The sequence below is a fragment of the Zonotrichia leucophrys genome, chromosome 7, assembly GCF_028769735.1.
Source record: "Zonotrichia leucophrys gambelii isolate GWCS_2022_RI chromosome 7, RI_Zleu_2.0, whole genome shotgun sequence".
Taxonomy (NCBI): domain Eukaryota; kingdom Metazoa; phylum Chordata; class Aves; order Passeriformes; family Passerellidae; genus Zonotrichia; species Zonotrichia leucophrys.
The window spans coordinates 3,519,375-3,535,643 of record NC_088177.1 but is presented as its reverse complement, the minus strand read 5'-3'; the positions used below and the strand labels follow the sequence as shown (position 1 = coordinate 3,535,643).

General features: G+C 39.2%; 1 long non-coding RNA gene across 1 annotated transcript in view; it reads left to right on the top strand.

The window, feature by feature from the left end:
• LOC135450352 (uncharacterized) overlaps positions 1-16,269 on the top strand; it is a 55,428-nt gene that overhangs the window by 26,682 nt on the left and 12,477 nt on the right. Inside the window, exons 2-3 of the long non-coding RNA XR_010441042.1 lie at positions 9,796-9,862; positions 15,221-15,316. This is a non-coding gene — a long non-coding RNA (uncharacterized LOC135450352). The remainder of the gene's footprint in view (positions 1-9,795; positions 9,863-15,220; positions 15,317-16,269) is intronic.

Below are 16,269 nucleotides of genomic sequence, written 5' to 3'. Positions count from 1 at the left end.
TGCTTTTTCTTTCCTGTTTTCTTTCTCCCCATCACCCCCAGCTCCTGAGCTCCCTTGTCACCTCTCTGACCTGGATCCTTTCCTGTAGATGCTTGGTCCTATTGTGAGCTCCCATCTGCCAAATCACCACCTCTGCTGCTGCTACAAGTGTGCAACAGTGTTCACATCTGGACAGATGTGGACAGATGTCACCTGGGCCTTTTTTTGCTTCTGGATCCCTGGGGAAGGGGGTACCCAGGTAAAGCAAGGCAGAATTGTCTCAATGCAAACAACTCATCTGCAGTTCCTGGGCTTGGAGTAGCAAATAGGAACTTTTCCAACTTGTACCATGATTTCTATTCCTGTGTGAGCCAAAAAACCACTGAAGAAAGTTGAATTACTTTTTTTTATAAATAGTTTCTACCTTTTTTTTTTTGAGTGTAGTTTTAAAAACTCTCAAGGTTTCATTGCATCATCTTTTAAGAAATGAGGAAACACTGAGATATCAGTGGTTTTTCTCTCCTCTTCTCTCAAACTTGTCTGAACTCTTGAGTTGAAGTTTAGTACTGTTTGAACTTTCCACAAAGATTTCCTAAATAATTTGTTCTAACTATGCCATGTTGGTAAGAGATTCTTCTGGTTTTACTAAGCTGCTAGGGCTGTACTGTTTTGTGCTGTTCAATATCTGGTTTTACCCTCATAATTCTTGGATTATTCCCTGTGACATCCTGTCAAATCTCTTCAGTTTGGGCTCTTGTAAATGATGCCCCTTGGGTTTCTCTGAGTGCCTACAAACAGACAGGAAATGTTCAGCAGTGATTAAAGCCCATCAATAAACTCTGTCAAGTAGCTGCTGTATTTAAAACCATAGGTGGATAGATCTTAGCAGTGGAAAAATTGGTGAGGTAAAGTAATTATGATATTTATTTCTGGGCTACAAAAGAGGAAACAAATACCTATACACATATACCTATATATTTATGAAAAACAATGCACTTAGAAGAATGAAAAAAATAAAATAAATACCAGGTAACTCACAATTTGTATTTTCATTCATAAACCTCTATTTTATTTTAACTGTGAGTAAATTACTGTATGAGTACTGTAAATGTAAATATGAAAAGAAAGAAAATGAGCATTTACGGCAGCCCAACGCTTTTTTTTTCACTTGAATATTTGTTTTTCCACACTTGATGTGCACTTGGAATGGAATTACTGGTAGAGAGATTATTGTTATTGCTGTCAGCTTTCCAGTAACAGGTAAAGGGCAATTGTTTCCTAGGCCAAAATTTCTCTGTGGCAAATGTCAGCTTTGAACTGCTGATTTGAGGCTTCAAATTTGTATCTGATGGGTGCAGAGAAAAAACTTTAAAATCTGCTCTTACATGGCATTAGAAGGAATTCTTCTAAAGTTACTCATGGAGATCAGCTGTGTGTTGAGGGGAAAATGGAGAAAAAAAGAAAAGGTTGTTTTTTCTCTCCAAACTATGCATAAACCTCTTGATAAATCTGAAGATCATGCTTTGTACATGCAGTAACACACCCTCTGTATAATTTTTACAACCCATCAACAGATATGTTGCACACTCTCAGGAATTGTGTTGATTTAAGAATTTTGGTGCTGTGGTGGCAGATTTTCAAGGAAGATCATGTTGAGAAGTGCAAAGACTACCTCAGGGGCTGTGTCTTGTTCACTTGTCTCTGCTTTTGGATCAAGTGGGTGCAGTTTATTTTGAAAAAGCCCAACCTTTGCTTTGAATGGTCTGTCCAGGAATGAGTTAGCCACTGCCCTGCCTCTAGTTAGGAGTTAGGGGTTTTTTTTTCCTCACTCTGGAGCTTTTAAATATGGATGGAAAGCTGGTTGAAAGGTGAATCCTGTTGTATTTCTGGTTTCTAGAGCCTTCTGCAGCAACCCCTTCTAGCAATGTGTGTCAGGTCTGTGTTTGGGGCTGTTCGTTAATTCAGCTTTGGAACCCCAAATTTTCAAACTGCTCTTAGAGGTGTTCATCTTTTCAGGAAGGAAGAGGATAAGAGGACAAAAACAAAGAGATTGCATCCAAATTTTTAAACCAGAGCCAAATTTCAAGAGTTATTAAATTCAAGGGATGTGACTTTAGGTGCCAGTTTATTTTAGAGATAGTGGCCAACAAGGTTTAGATCGCTAGTCACTCAGACCCCCAAACTTTGGGATCAGGGCTTGGTTTTGGCCAGGAATTTAGACCTCTCTTTTTCTTGGTGCATTTCACATGCATAAAATCTCTGTCTTTCAGTGAGGCCTCAAACACCTGCTGCAGACATTCCTTGACTTTAGACACCAATATTCAGTTTGCCAACCTATTGCTTCCATCTTCCAGACTTGACAATGACTGCTTAGATACATTTAATTAAAATGATAGACTAGAGTTCAACTAAGAAGTGTTGAGCTAATTCCATTCCGTTAGGGAAGAAATAAGATTAAAATCCAGAAGGGACCTCCCCTCCCTTCCCCATTTCTCCGGAATTACCATCAGCCATGAGATTATCTCCAAGGTTTCCTGGAAATGCACGAGCCCAAAGCATGCCACGAACACCTACCCTTGAATGGAATGGTCCATCACTCATTCAAACAAACAAAACCCCTTCTGAGCCTAATATCCTTAGTGTCATCGTTAATTATAATATGCAATCATAATCATTTTGGAGGTAGACCTGGGGTTAATTTGGCCAATCAACTGCTGATCATTAACAGTGGCCTATTGAAGTGTATGAAAATGATCCCCTGTAGTTGGTACACGTATGAGGGAAGTAATACATTGTGTTCTTTTTTCCTACAGGCTGTGTGCCAAAATATTCCTTTTCCCTGTGACTCCAATTCACAATTACTGGATACTTTTAGCCCTTATCGTTTTTTATGAACAGGTGGATAGGAAATTGTTTTGGCATAAAATAAACAGGGAGAGGTGCTGCAAAGGGTTGTCTCTGTTTTAAAGGCTTGTTGCCAGCCTTTTATTATTATGTTTTTTTTTTAACCTTTCCAGTTTTCTTTTTATAGCAGGGTTTGAAATAATATGCAGGTTTGTTTTGTCAGAAGCATGAAGAACAGGTCTTTTGTGGCATTCAGTTGTGTCACTCTCCTTCTACCTGCGCTGACACTGTGTTGCTCCTCAGGACCTTTGCTTCATTTGACTGGTGAAAACTGATCTTAGCTAAACCTCAAAAGTAAAAAAAAAAAGATGTGTCAAAATCTGAAATCTCCGCTCTTGTGTTTGAGCATCCACAAAGCAGTTAGAGCCTGTTAGCATATGTATGCATACGCTAGCATACCTTTAAAATGGAGGGGCATATTTATTTGAAAACATAAATAAATCCAAAACATTTTTCAATTTCACAACATCACAGAGTATACAGTTGCAAAGTAAACAGTTCAAAATTATGAAACGTTGAAATATTTCTAAGGTATCTGAGTGGATAGGCCTGCAGGATACATCTTAATTAGATTAATTGTGTGTCCTGTGATTTGATCACCTTTAGTGAAATCACGAAGAAAGTTTTTTGTATATGAAGCTGTAAATGAAAACAAGTGGATCCAAGAGGTTCCTTTCCACTGACAAATTAATAAGTGGTGACCAAAATGACTTTAATATAAGAGCTGATTCTCAGATAGTGGGAGGCTGAATAAAATTAGATGTCTACAGCAAACATCTCTTTTTCTCATGTCTAAAGAAGGATTTCCCAAATCAAGGCCACCAGTCACAAGTTATGTTTTAACTACAGTGAATTGAACTGGTTCAAAGTAACAGAAAGAAAAAATTATATGAATGATCACATCAATTCTTTCTCTTCTCTTTTTCAGGATTATTGTCTAGGAAAAGGGATACTGTATCTGAAGTGGAGCAAGGTAGTCATAGAGTGAAAGGCAGAAAGGAGCTACAGTTGGAGGATATTTTGATTTTTTTAAAAAACATTTTTGCCCATGTACTAGTGCCGAGGAAACATGAATGGGCACGAACGTCTATTTTTAATGAAAGAAAAGAGTTGATTCACTCTCAGGCAGCAGTAACGTAACTTATTTTCTAACAGCAAGAGCCAAGCATATGGTATTCATCATTAGCAGTAGCAACAGAAGCCGTTTCTGCCGGGCTGGGGCTGCAGAGCCCCGCTCCAGGAGCCAGCCCTGCCTTGCTGGGCTCCCACCTTCCCCTGGCACTCCTGATGCCTCTCTTAGGGCTTCCCTAAAAAATAGAGGCCACACAAGACTAAGAGGATAAAAGCTGATGTGTTTATTGAGGGGCCTTCAGGTGCATTAAGCAGATGAACCGTGGCAGTGTTCGCAGGGGTCTTAGGATGAGAGAAGAGGTGAGAATGTTGACTCCATGTTTCAGAAGGTTTGATTCATTATTTTATGATATATTATATTAAAATTATACTAAAAGAATAGAAGAAAGGATTTCATCAGAAGGCTGGCTAAGAATAGAAAAAGAATGATTACAAAGGCTTGTGACTGACAGAGACAGTCCGGACAGCTGGGCTGTGATTGGCCATTAATTAGAAACAACCACATGAGACCAATCACAGATGCACCTGTTGCATTTCACAGCAGCAGATAATCATCGTTTACATTTTTTCTGAGGTTTCTCAGCTTCTCAGGAGAAAAAAATCCTAAGGAAAGGATTTTTCATAAAATGTGTCTGTGACAATGAGCCCTGCCTGAGGGGCTACACCCAATATGGACAGCAGGTCATGAGATTTTCACACTTTTATAAGTTTGGTCCATTTCCATATTGTTGGTTGTAATCTTCCAATTACAGCTTCAGGTAATGAAGTAGTTTACCCCAAGTTTGCTTCTCCCCCAACTTACTTTTTTTTTGCTTTTCCAGACCTTATACTTTTCCTGTCCTTGATTCCCAGGCCTAGAGAGGAATTGTTTTGTCTAATCAAAATGGGAAGGCAGTAGTTAACACTCCATATGGAGTTTAGAGTTATACACTTAGGAATTGTAAGATTACAAATATATGAAAAATAGAAAGCTAAAATCCTATGGCATCACTACCAATGCCTGTGGCCCCAGTGTGTCATCTAAGATACCAACCCCATGAGCTGTTAGTATTTGTGGCCTTCTCAGGGAAACCAGTTCCACAATTAATGGTGTTCCACCTTTGTTTAGCCCTTTTTCATGCTATTGGTTATGAGCTGTATTCATCTATAGGGCTATCAGGTCTATCTGAAGAAGCACTATATGACAAGAAGAGCTTTTTATTTATTTTTCCCACCTCCTCTCTTAGTAATTGGCTGGGCAGCTTGTAGATGTGAATCAAAGCTGGAGCTGTCAGTGAGCAGCTTTTAAAATGTCCTTACCATTCCCCATTATCATTATGCTTACACACTACACCAGCAGCTAAGCTTTGGCTTGATAGCCGCAGCCATCATCTCTATTCCTCTATAGCTTTCAAAATGTTCCTGCAAAACAGAAATTCCTGGCAGTGCATCAGGATGGAGACAAATGTTTAATATCCATGTTGCTAATGGTAAAACTGAGACACAGCTTGTTCTAAGTGGCCAAACCCAAGTGTTTCAGGCAGTGAGAGATCTCCACGTGGCTAGCAGCCCTGCTGGGTCCCTGTCACTCCAGCCCTTGCTGGAACAGCCCAACTCCTGCTCCTGCACACACCTCAGTGCACTCATCAATGACCTTGGGTGTGCTCTCAGCAGCTACTGTGGTGCTGCATTAAATCCTGCTTGAGATGAGAGGAGGTTTATTCAGATATCATGCTGGATGGTAAACTTTTTGCTGCCTTGCAATGGGGTTTGGAGTGGGGAAACTTGAGTTCTGGACTTTATTTTATTTGTGGATACTCAGCGGTTGGAGGTGAGGTGCATGTAAATTGTTTATAAAAGAGTAGAGTTGCTAAAATTGCACATAAACTACAAAAAAAGGTGAGCTGAGGCCCTGGCACAGGGTGGCCAGAGAAGCTGTGGCCTCATCCCTGGAAATGTGCAAGGCCAGGCTGGACAGAGCTTGGAGCAACCTGGGATAGTGGAAGGTGTCCCTCCCCATGGCAGGGGGTGGAAGGAGATGAGCTTTAAGGCCCCTTCCAGTCCAACCTATTCAATGATTTTATAATCAAATGTAACCTTTATTGCCTGTTTACACTCTCCTTCACAACTTTTAGTCTTATGAAAAGTCACTTATTCCTCAACATCAAGCTCTCTTCTGTTCATTTCTGTATTCATTTAAACTGAGAGATGAATCCAACCACGGGTTGGCCTGGGAGCACTCTATTGTTGTTGTCCTCAAAATTCCAATTCAGTTTGTACTTTGTTTTTACAAAATCCCCTGATGTTGCGTAAAACATTGTTATGTTGTGCTGTTACTAGATTGTGTCAAATCAGGAAAATAATTGGAGGCTGCCATTCATCTCAGAATATTTTAATTAGTGGATTTCTTTATCTGTCTTAAATTACAAACAACTTCCTCCTTGAAACTAGAAAAGTGCGGAGGGCATCATTAGTTCTGTCTGTGTGTTGCACTTGAGCACTGCTAGAAATTTAAGTCAGTGACTGAAATGTGAGTTTTGCTTTCAGTACCTTTATGTTCCAGTCTCCCCTTTCCTCCACCACCCCCCTGTTTTCCATTTGAAACACAATGCTTCTCTCTTCCCTTTTCTGTTAAAGGCTGGTTTGTAATGATGGTAGGATTATGTGAATACTAATACAGGTATTTGTATTCTCCAAAGGGAAGGCAACGTCGGTTCTGGTCTGTAAATATGTACAACAGTTTATGACTTTCATGAAATATTGGAGGAATGCAGAGATGAGAAGTTTAGTAGTATGGTAAGAAAGCCAAAATCCAAACAATGCTTCAAAGGCTTTAAAAATAAATCTTTATGTTGGTGTTGACAAAACTGAAGTAGTGCCATTTGAGACAGATTTTTCCATTGAGAGGCAATTTCAAAAGAGCAATTATATTCGTATTTGGCCAAAGTGGTGTCCTATCTGAGGCCACCTAGACACAGACCAAGATGAATTAATGCACCAGCCTCTATCCAGAGCCAAGGGACTTCTGTTGCTTCCAAGGAAGATTCCCTTCTCACATGCAAGCTTGTAGAAGAGCTGATGATTTGTTCCATAGTAAAAAAACCTCCCAGATACTCTGAGATGAAAAAAAATCTGTATTTCTACTTTGGACCATTTTGCTCACCAAAATTTGGGTATCTTCTTGGCTGAGGCAAACCATTAGCCCTTGTTTGATACCAAGTCCTGAAAGTCATTAATGCAACAAATTAATGGTTTAGGGCAAACTTTAGGGGATTTTTTTTTAATAGTAGGTTATTTCTTCTTCAATCCCTTTGAATTTTTTTCAATCCTTGTGAATATTTGTGAGAAAACTGAACTGACTCAGCTTTTTACTTGAAAAGGAAGATGTGATGTGTCCAGCCCCTGTGGTTAGGTGATGCTGAATGCCCAACTAGGAAATCCTGTGATCCACCAAATAAGGTGGTAAATTTTACCCGTCAGCCTTATAGCTTGCAGAAAAGCAGAAGCAATTGAGATAATCAATGAAATTGGAACAAAACCCCCCCCCCAAAAAAAACAAAAAAAAAAAACCAACCAAACAAACAAAAAAGCTGGGGAAAAATGTGGGAAGCAGAGAATTTCCCTTGCAAATCTAAGGCTATAAATTTCCATCCTTACTTGCACCTCTTGGGGAGAGGAAGAGGAGGGGGATTAGATGAGGTGGCTCTGCTCTGCCTTTTTATTCTCTGGGGAAGAGGGGATGCAGCATCCTGGACCTTCAGACTTGAGGCTGTTATGGGATGGTCTGAGCACTTTGGAGATTTGGTGGGAGCAGGCAAATTTTTACCAGTTTTTGTTGCCAAGCTACACACCACAAATGTGTCTGTAAGCCCTGAGAAATAAATATGACTGCAGCTTTGTTTATAAGTGGCATAAAAACAACAGAGACAGCCAGTCAACCAGCTTTTATAAATTATAATTTTAAACTGAAAACATAATTTGAGGTCAAGGCTGCTGCTCTGATTTCCAGGAATTTTTTTTCTTTTAATTTTAATTCTTTTAATTGATTTTTTACCTCCTGCTCCATCATGAACTTTTACCCATGTTCAAATATTGAAAGAAGAAATAAATGAGGAATAAGGAGTACTGTTCTTAGAGGATAAAAGGTGAGGATTTAAAATTAAATTGTGGGGTATTTTTACTCTTTGAGCAACTTCATGTTTTCCTGAGGTAAAAGGTGTGCAGCCCTTTAGATTTTGTTGCTCTATTTTGGGACCTCAGCTGTTTGTGTGGAGCCAAAATGGCCTTTGCAGCACATTAGGGAACAAAGATTTCTAATCAGTTATTTAAATAAAAAAAAAACCCGCTAAATTCCTAGCAATAATTCCAATACTGCTGTAAAATTCTCCCAAAATAAAAGGTGTGGTGCTTGCATCCCTGACATTGGTAGCAGATATAAGAATTTGTATGAACTTTTACTAATTAATCTCAACTGTTTATTTAAATTGAACAATATTTGCTTTTGTTGTTTATCATGCAGATGTCCTCCCTTTAGGTTTTTTTTTCCCTCTTTTAAAGCTTTTAAGGCTTTTTACTGCTGCCTAATCCCTTCCAACGTACTGTATATCACATTTATGAAATGTATGGGTAGCAGAGAGCAGCAGACAACTTTGTTTTTAAACAAAGACCCCAGGATAAGGGGCAATGTTTTTCCCCTCACAGGTGATGGAGTACGTACAAAGAATGCAGCGGATAATGGCAGTCCTGTCCTCTGAACAGATGGTGATGGTCCTGTTGCTAGGATAAGGCCTGAAGAATTTAGTTTTTAATTCCACATTATTTGCCTCAGTGCCATGAATATCCCTAGGTTTCCTCGGGCAAAAATACAACAAATACACAGAAAGAGAAGTGACATGCGGATAGAAAAGGAGACAGAGCACGGGAAAGGACTGGAGCCAGGTCAATAGAAGCTTTTGGGAAAATGTCTGCTCAGCTGTCTGCAATCACCTGGGTTTGAAAGGCAGGCAGGAAGGAAGATTGGTTTGGCATGAGAACGAGGCCTTTGATGCTTTAGATACCACAGAGAAAAATACGCATTTCTTCCCATTAGAAGTCTGTTGACTTTCCTAATTAAGATAAACATGTTTCTGAAGAAGTTAGCTCTCACAGTACTACATTTGTAAAAACAACCATGCTTTTAAAATATATACACAGACAAGGACGTGTGCCAAGAACTAGTGCTGGTGTGGTCTTACAAATCACTTTACAGGAATATTTTTAAATCATTGCTTTATTTAAAAGTGAGTGGATTTCATTCCCTCCAGTCAATTAAATATCTAATTTCAACTCAAGTAGATAATAACCAAAGTATTTTTATATAAATGAATGAACAGTTAGAAAACTGTTAAACACACAGCCCTCAAGCATGAAAAATATATTCGTTTAACTGTTTTATTCTTTTATCACTAATTTACTACAGAGATTTTTGCATTTACATCATTTTAAGTTTTGGCACTGGGGGAAAGAAATCTTATTTAAAAAAATTAATTCAGATTGAAATTCTCAAAGATCCCTGTGCCACCTGAATTATTCCATCAACCATATTAAGGATGTGGTGGACAGTGCTGGGGGAGTTGTGATTTTTCCACAATGGCAATTTTGAAAAAAAACCCAAAACTATGAAAACTTCCATGACCCAGTTCCCACAACAAAGCACGTGTTAAATGTTAAAAAACATGTTGAATTCATATAAAGACACAGTGCCTGAAAAATGTACAATACCTGAGGTTTGGGGGATTAATTGCAATATTCTCCTCTTTCTAGGTGCCTGCACAAAGCCAGGCTGTATTAAGTGATTTAAAGGAGTCCCATAAAAGATGCTCTGGGATTGGTGAGTGTCTGCTTCAAATTGTTGATTTTTCCTCTGTAGGGATTCTGGTAATTGGGATGTAATCCATGCCATCCTCATTACGATTTATCACACAACAATGTCATGAGAAGGAGGTTACATGGTGCAAACATCTCATATTTTGTGAAATATGATTTGTATGAATATTTTGTAAAAATAAGTTGAGAAAAATGTGGATGAGACTATTTGGGACAGAGAATGCACTGTGTACCAAAATACATCGTATATGTTATTTATATTGTGTGTGTTTATGCATATATGTAATTCATGTTTTTGTCCTCAAAAAATTGACAAAAATTAATTTTATCAATAATGGGGTGTTATGTTTCAGGCAGGGTTTCAAAACCACCACATTTGGAACAGAAACTTTTCCTGGTCTTCAAGCAGTTTCTGTTTTCATTATTTTTCCAGAAATATTATTGAGTAATATAAAATGGATCAGAATTTATTGATATTCAGTTCTTTGGGTATCGCATTGTCTTGGAACCTCATAATCACCAAACAGGCAAGAAAAATAATAATGAAAATTAATCATGAACACACTCTCACTAATATATTTTATTTCCAAGCACCCCTTTATTTTTACCTCAGTTTTTGGTGAAACTGGTGATTGGCTCATAGAATTCCTTCTCCCTCATCTTCATCATATTGAAAAATATTCAATCAGCTTGTTGAATATTTTCTTTCTTAGCTCTCTAGATGTTACCTGGCTGTTCTCAATTCTCATTTTTTCAGGGCATAGTCATTCATTCTACCACATTCAAAGGAATAATAGAATTTTGCTCAATATTAAATGTTCATCAGAGAGATGTCTTGGGTGCAGATGCCATCTGACTACCTGAGGGACACAACTCCAACCTCTACATGTCTTGGTGAGGCTGCTGAATCAATGTATTTTTCAGTTTATTGTACGAAATGATGGGGTGAATTTGGTTCACAGCCCTTCATATGTAAATAAATAAAAATACCTCTGAAACTTGATCGGAGATGAAAGAAACCATTTCCGTCGGAGAGAGGCAGAAGTGGTTTCCCATGCCGTGTGCTTTGTGATACACACAGAAGCCTTTGTGGCTCATCTTGTTTATCCTTCCTATTCTAAGCAGGAGTCAGACACAAGCCTTAAAATGGGATAATGTGTCACTTCTGACATTGCTCTTTTGCTGTAGTTTGTGTTCTTGCCTTAAATATTGGCTGTTCTTTTAGAAGCCTGTTGTGAAGGGAGATGTATGTGCTATTCTTAATTCCTGGTTCTTATCATACTCTGTGATCTTTTCAGATTATTAGCATGGAATTCAGATTAGAAAATTTTTTATGTTTTAATCTCGTTACAATGGTACATAAATTTCCTCAAAAACTGAGTTTTCTTTGCTTTCTAATCTTAGACCAATTTTTTTTTTTTAATACAAAAGCAAAAGGTGCCAGTGGCACAGCTACCCCATGTAATGAAACACATAGATTTCTCTTCTACTTATTTTATTTCTCGCATTCATCATTCATATTTAATGCCACAGGCATTTGACTTCTTAATTCCCTATATTGAATTGAAGAGGCATGCACAGCATGCACTCCAGTTTAATGACTGGTAATTCTTCTTCATTGATGACACACTTTTTCACCTGGGAAACTTGTGGTGCCAAACTTCCCCTCACATGTGTGATGCAGTCAGTATCCTTAACAAGGTGGTGATGGCTGGAGAGTGGAATGACTGGAAAGTGTAAGGTCCTAACCTTAAATGCCTCTTGAAAGAAAAGAACATTAGTCTAAGGGTTTTTCTGGTGATAGATATGTATATATTTATTATTTTATTCTGTAGTTGAACCTCAATTACTGTTTTTACTCCTGCTGACTCTAGGACATGCCTTTTTGCTTATTCATTTTCTTTTTGAGAGCCAAACTTCGAGTAATACACAACTTTCCCGCCCTAAGATAATTAGCATTAATCTACTGAGTAGGTTTGGCAATAATATTTCTAACAAAAAGGTTTTGTAGACTTCAGCAGGACTAGAAGATCATATGAAGGATAAATTACAGTGTCTGACGTCAGTATTTTGGACAAAGATATGATGGACTAAGCACTATCCTGAACATTATTGTTTATTTACAGACATCTCACAGGACTGTTGTAGTTAAGGTTAGTTACTTGTAAAAGCCCAAGATTTTGGAATAAAATATTCTGTAGAACTACAAAGCATTAAGGCCGTTATAAGAACATTGCACCTTTTCAGGTTTTCAAAGCACTTTAGAAGCATTTGCCAACCCTCATAACACTGAAACATGGGAAGTCTTATCTTTTATTGATTTCCCAAGTGGGTTGACTGAGACATTGAAGAGTCCTGGTTTGCTAACTGCGAGCACTCTGATAGCCAAATGCAACGTCTGAAGGAAAACAAAAAATGACACTCAACTTCCCCTCCAACTATTACAGGGAAACCTTTTGGAGAGCTTCCCAGAGGAAAACAGAGGGAAAGACACAGCGATGAAGTCGCCTGGTTATTCAGGCAGAGCACTCCTGAATGGGAGCAGGAGGATGTGGAGGGATTTTGCAATTAGAGTCAGCTCCAGAATAGAGGAAAATCCTTCATTCAAAACTTGCCAAGATGTGTGTTCTTCATGATGGCATGTGGATGGATGGGGAGAGGATTTATTTTTTGAAGAGTAGGGCTAGGTAAGAGAACAAGTCCAGTTCCTTGTGTTGCAGGAAAGGTGTATGTTTCTGATCCTTTTCCATCTGACATCACTTTTTGAGCAAGCTCCAAGAACTGAAAGAAGTTATACTTGAGTGAGTGCAGTGATCACGAGAAAATAAGTGTTATTCTGTTCATGAACGGTGATTTAATTGTAGTCTTGGTAGTTGCCTTGAAGTTTTCCTTTGGAATATATCCTAAAGGACTAAAAAATAAATTAATGGTACATATTGGAAAAGATCTGCAAACATTTCAGCATAGAAGTACGAAGCTAATGTCTGGGAGGGATTTCAGAGGTCATCTAGTTGCAACTCCTGTCCCAAGGCAGGGGCAGCTCTACCTAAAATGTGCTTTGGTTGTCAGGTGGTTTTTTAGCCTTGGAAATTTTTCATTATTTTCATAACTTTCCAATAGTTCTCCCTTCCACCCCCCGCCCTTGAAGATCTTAATGTATTTAGTGTTCTGATTTATCTTTAGCAGTTAGAAATGTCTCAGAAAGTGGTTGTTAATAAATCATTAAAAGTTTGCATCTCATTTCATTTCCTTGCTGCTCTACTACTCTTTATTTCCAACCACAGTACAAAATCATTTTGAAAACAGAAGGAGGAATCTTTCAAAACTGAATCAAGTCTAAATGGTGGGTATAAACCCAGAGATTTTTTTTCCTTTTCCTGGAATGCTCTTTGTTATTCGAGTTATTTGCTTAGATTAAAGATTTCTTAGCCTGATCTTGTTTTATCTGGCATTGGTGAAGAAGAAATAATCTTGCATGCGAGGCTTTACAAGCTGCATATCTTGAACGTGGAGTCGCTTCACCAATAGGGCTTTCCTGGGAATAGGGAATAGCAAGGTTGAATATAAGGCTTGATAACTACAGATATTTTCAGTAGCACCAAAGGAGGTATGGGAAGTGATGAAAAAACTTATGAAAGGTAAACGGACTATAATTCATACTAAATATCTCCCCTTGTGCAGAAGCTCTTTTTAAATTACTCAGATAAATGAGCTCATTTATGGAATATTTTGTACTGCATGAACTTATATGGGCACCTGTCATGTATATATATTTTTAATACTGAACTCATATAGACGGCTTAAAGTCCCCCTTGCCCTTTAGTAAATTTAAATCTCCCACAAAGCTGCTGTACAGTAGTCATAAAGAAACATTTATGGTTCAACATAATTTCCCTTCATTTCTTTTTCTCTTTCTTTAAAAAAAAAAGGCAGTTTAAAAGTAATAAAGCACTTCCTTCTGTAAATCTTTGATCTTTTTTCTTCCTAAGGGAAGATTAATTTGTAAATATGCTAATGGATTTGTATAATATGAAACCTTCATAAGAAAAACTACATTAGTTCATATGAATGAACACATCTATCTTATTCAATTTATAAACTAATGGCTGAGAGCATCAACAATGCATTCTGCTCAGTCTCATGTCCAAAATCACTGCCTGTGTTTCAAAGACAGCACTGAATTTTGCAAAAAAATATAAATTTGGCCAATTTTATTTTCACTATTTTTTAAAAAATTTGTTTGCAATGGTGAAATTTGCTGCTGCTCCAGCCAGGTGAGTACCCTGCTCTGAAGAAATCCCATGTGGTGGGAGTTGCATTATGTGGATGCAATGCACCCAGCTGCACGCCTTCCTGATGGATCCGGGTGGTTTCCAGCAGGGTGCTGAGCCTGTAAGCACAGGGATGCCTCAGACAGGCGCCCTCAGAAGCTGAATGGCAGCAAAAGGGTTCATCCAGGTTGCTTACAAGCTGACCCTCACCAGCTCCTCACTGGGATAGTGATCCTGCCCCTTTCCTTCCAGCTGGAAGCCCTGGAGGATGTTGGTTCCAGCACTGCAGCAGCTGGATGCAGGGATCCTTGTGGATCCCTTCCAGTGCTGCTGTGTCTCTCTATTTCCCAAGCCACTGCAGCTGCATTGGGCCCAAACTGCCCTCTCTGCTCTGTGGCAGGAGGAGATGGGACACGGGCAAGGATTTAATGGAGGGATTCCACCCAAGCTGCACACAAAACCAGCGAAAATTTGTTCATTGGAAAGTTTTCATACTTGTTTGTGTCCTGGGTGCCTCTAGGCAATGCAGAGCTCCTTCTTCATTCCCCTTTTCTCTCCCCAAGCCCATATTTCACCTCTTCCAGTGTTTTTGCCTTTATTTGATTTATTTTGGTGCTTGGCTGAGATGCCATGAAGGGTTGAGGTTTACTCCAGTGAGGCTGTGGCACCTCTTCTGGGACAATGGGACTGGCAGTGGAGAGGACACAGAGAGGCTGGAGCAGAACCTTCTGTGTCTATAATTTTCTTTCTGACCAGGTCTCTTTGCTACTTAATTTTCTCTGTGATATTTTTCTCCTGGTATTTGTCTTTTCTTTTCTGAATGGAACAATCCTAATAGAAACCTGACATTAAGTGAATGTAAAAATCAGTCTGTGTGTTGATTCAGAGGGGCTGTGCATGGTCATGCCATGGCACCCCAGCCCACAGGGAAATGCTGCTCTTAGCCATGGCCTCATCTCTCTGCCTCTCCACAAGGAAGAAATCCACATACTTTGGTTTATTCCCTTCAATATATTTAAATAAAAAGCGTGTGTGGAAGATCAAAATTGATTTTGAATTTAGCCCTAATTTTGATCCAATTTTGTTTGCAGAATGAAGCTTAGCGCCAGCAGAGTCCGAGTGGTGCCCTTGTACCTCTAAGCACCTCTAAGCTTTACAGGGTGATTTTTCAGGCCTGGTTTATTAAGGTAAGCACAGATATGCTGAACTTCAAGCCAGCATAGCCAATGAAGGATTGTTTGATGTGCTGGGGGTACTCAGTGCTGCCATCGTTAGCAGCCTCTTTTCCCAAGGGCTGACAGATTTGTGTCCAGCTCCCGTGGCTTTCATCCTGCTGCCATAAACAAAAGGTGTGCATTTCTTCAGGCCTGGAGCTTACCCAGACCCCTTCCCTCATTTGATGCTATCGTGCTCTGGATAAGAATGGAATTGTAATGTGCACCTTGAGGCTGGAGAGAAGGAGCACAGGGAGGCAACCCACAGCTGATTCCTAATAGGGGTGGGTGGGGAGGAAGTGTCAAATGCTGCTCAGAATAGATGAATATTACAAAGGGCTCTGGAAAGATCAGAAATAGCAGCGATTCAGATATATTTTTTTTCTTTTTTTCCCTTTCTTTTCTGTCCAGGAAATTCTTTCCAGGGCTTCCCAATGAGAGTGGGGATGGAGGGTGAGCAGAGGGAAACTGGTGGGAGAGACGTGGCCGCTGTAATGAACAGAGCTGAGCCTGCCATGCCAGAGAGTCTGTTCTCTTTAAAAAAGGAAAAGGCAGGGGGTGGAGGGAGGCTCAGGCTTTTCTCTAGCAAACTTTTCTTCCCAACAGTCAAAAATAATAGAAAGTAGGCATAGAAGAGATCTGTTAATTGATCTTGTCCATATCTTGCCCAACACAGGGTTATTCCCTGCAGCATATTTACTAGTGCTGAGTTCAGCTTTGTTTTTGAAACCTCCAGTGACAATCTCCCGAGGGAAGTGGTGAAAGCCTGACTCTACAGCCTACTACATCTCCTTGTCGATCTGCTTTGCAGAGGGAGACTCTCACAAACCAGGAAATATTTTCTGACGTTCAGCCTACACCCCTCATATTCTTTTTTTTTCATTTCTGTCTTATTAATTCTATTTATACTCCTCTGTATCATGCAA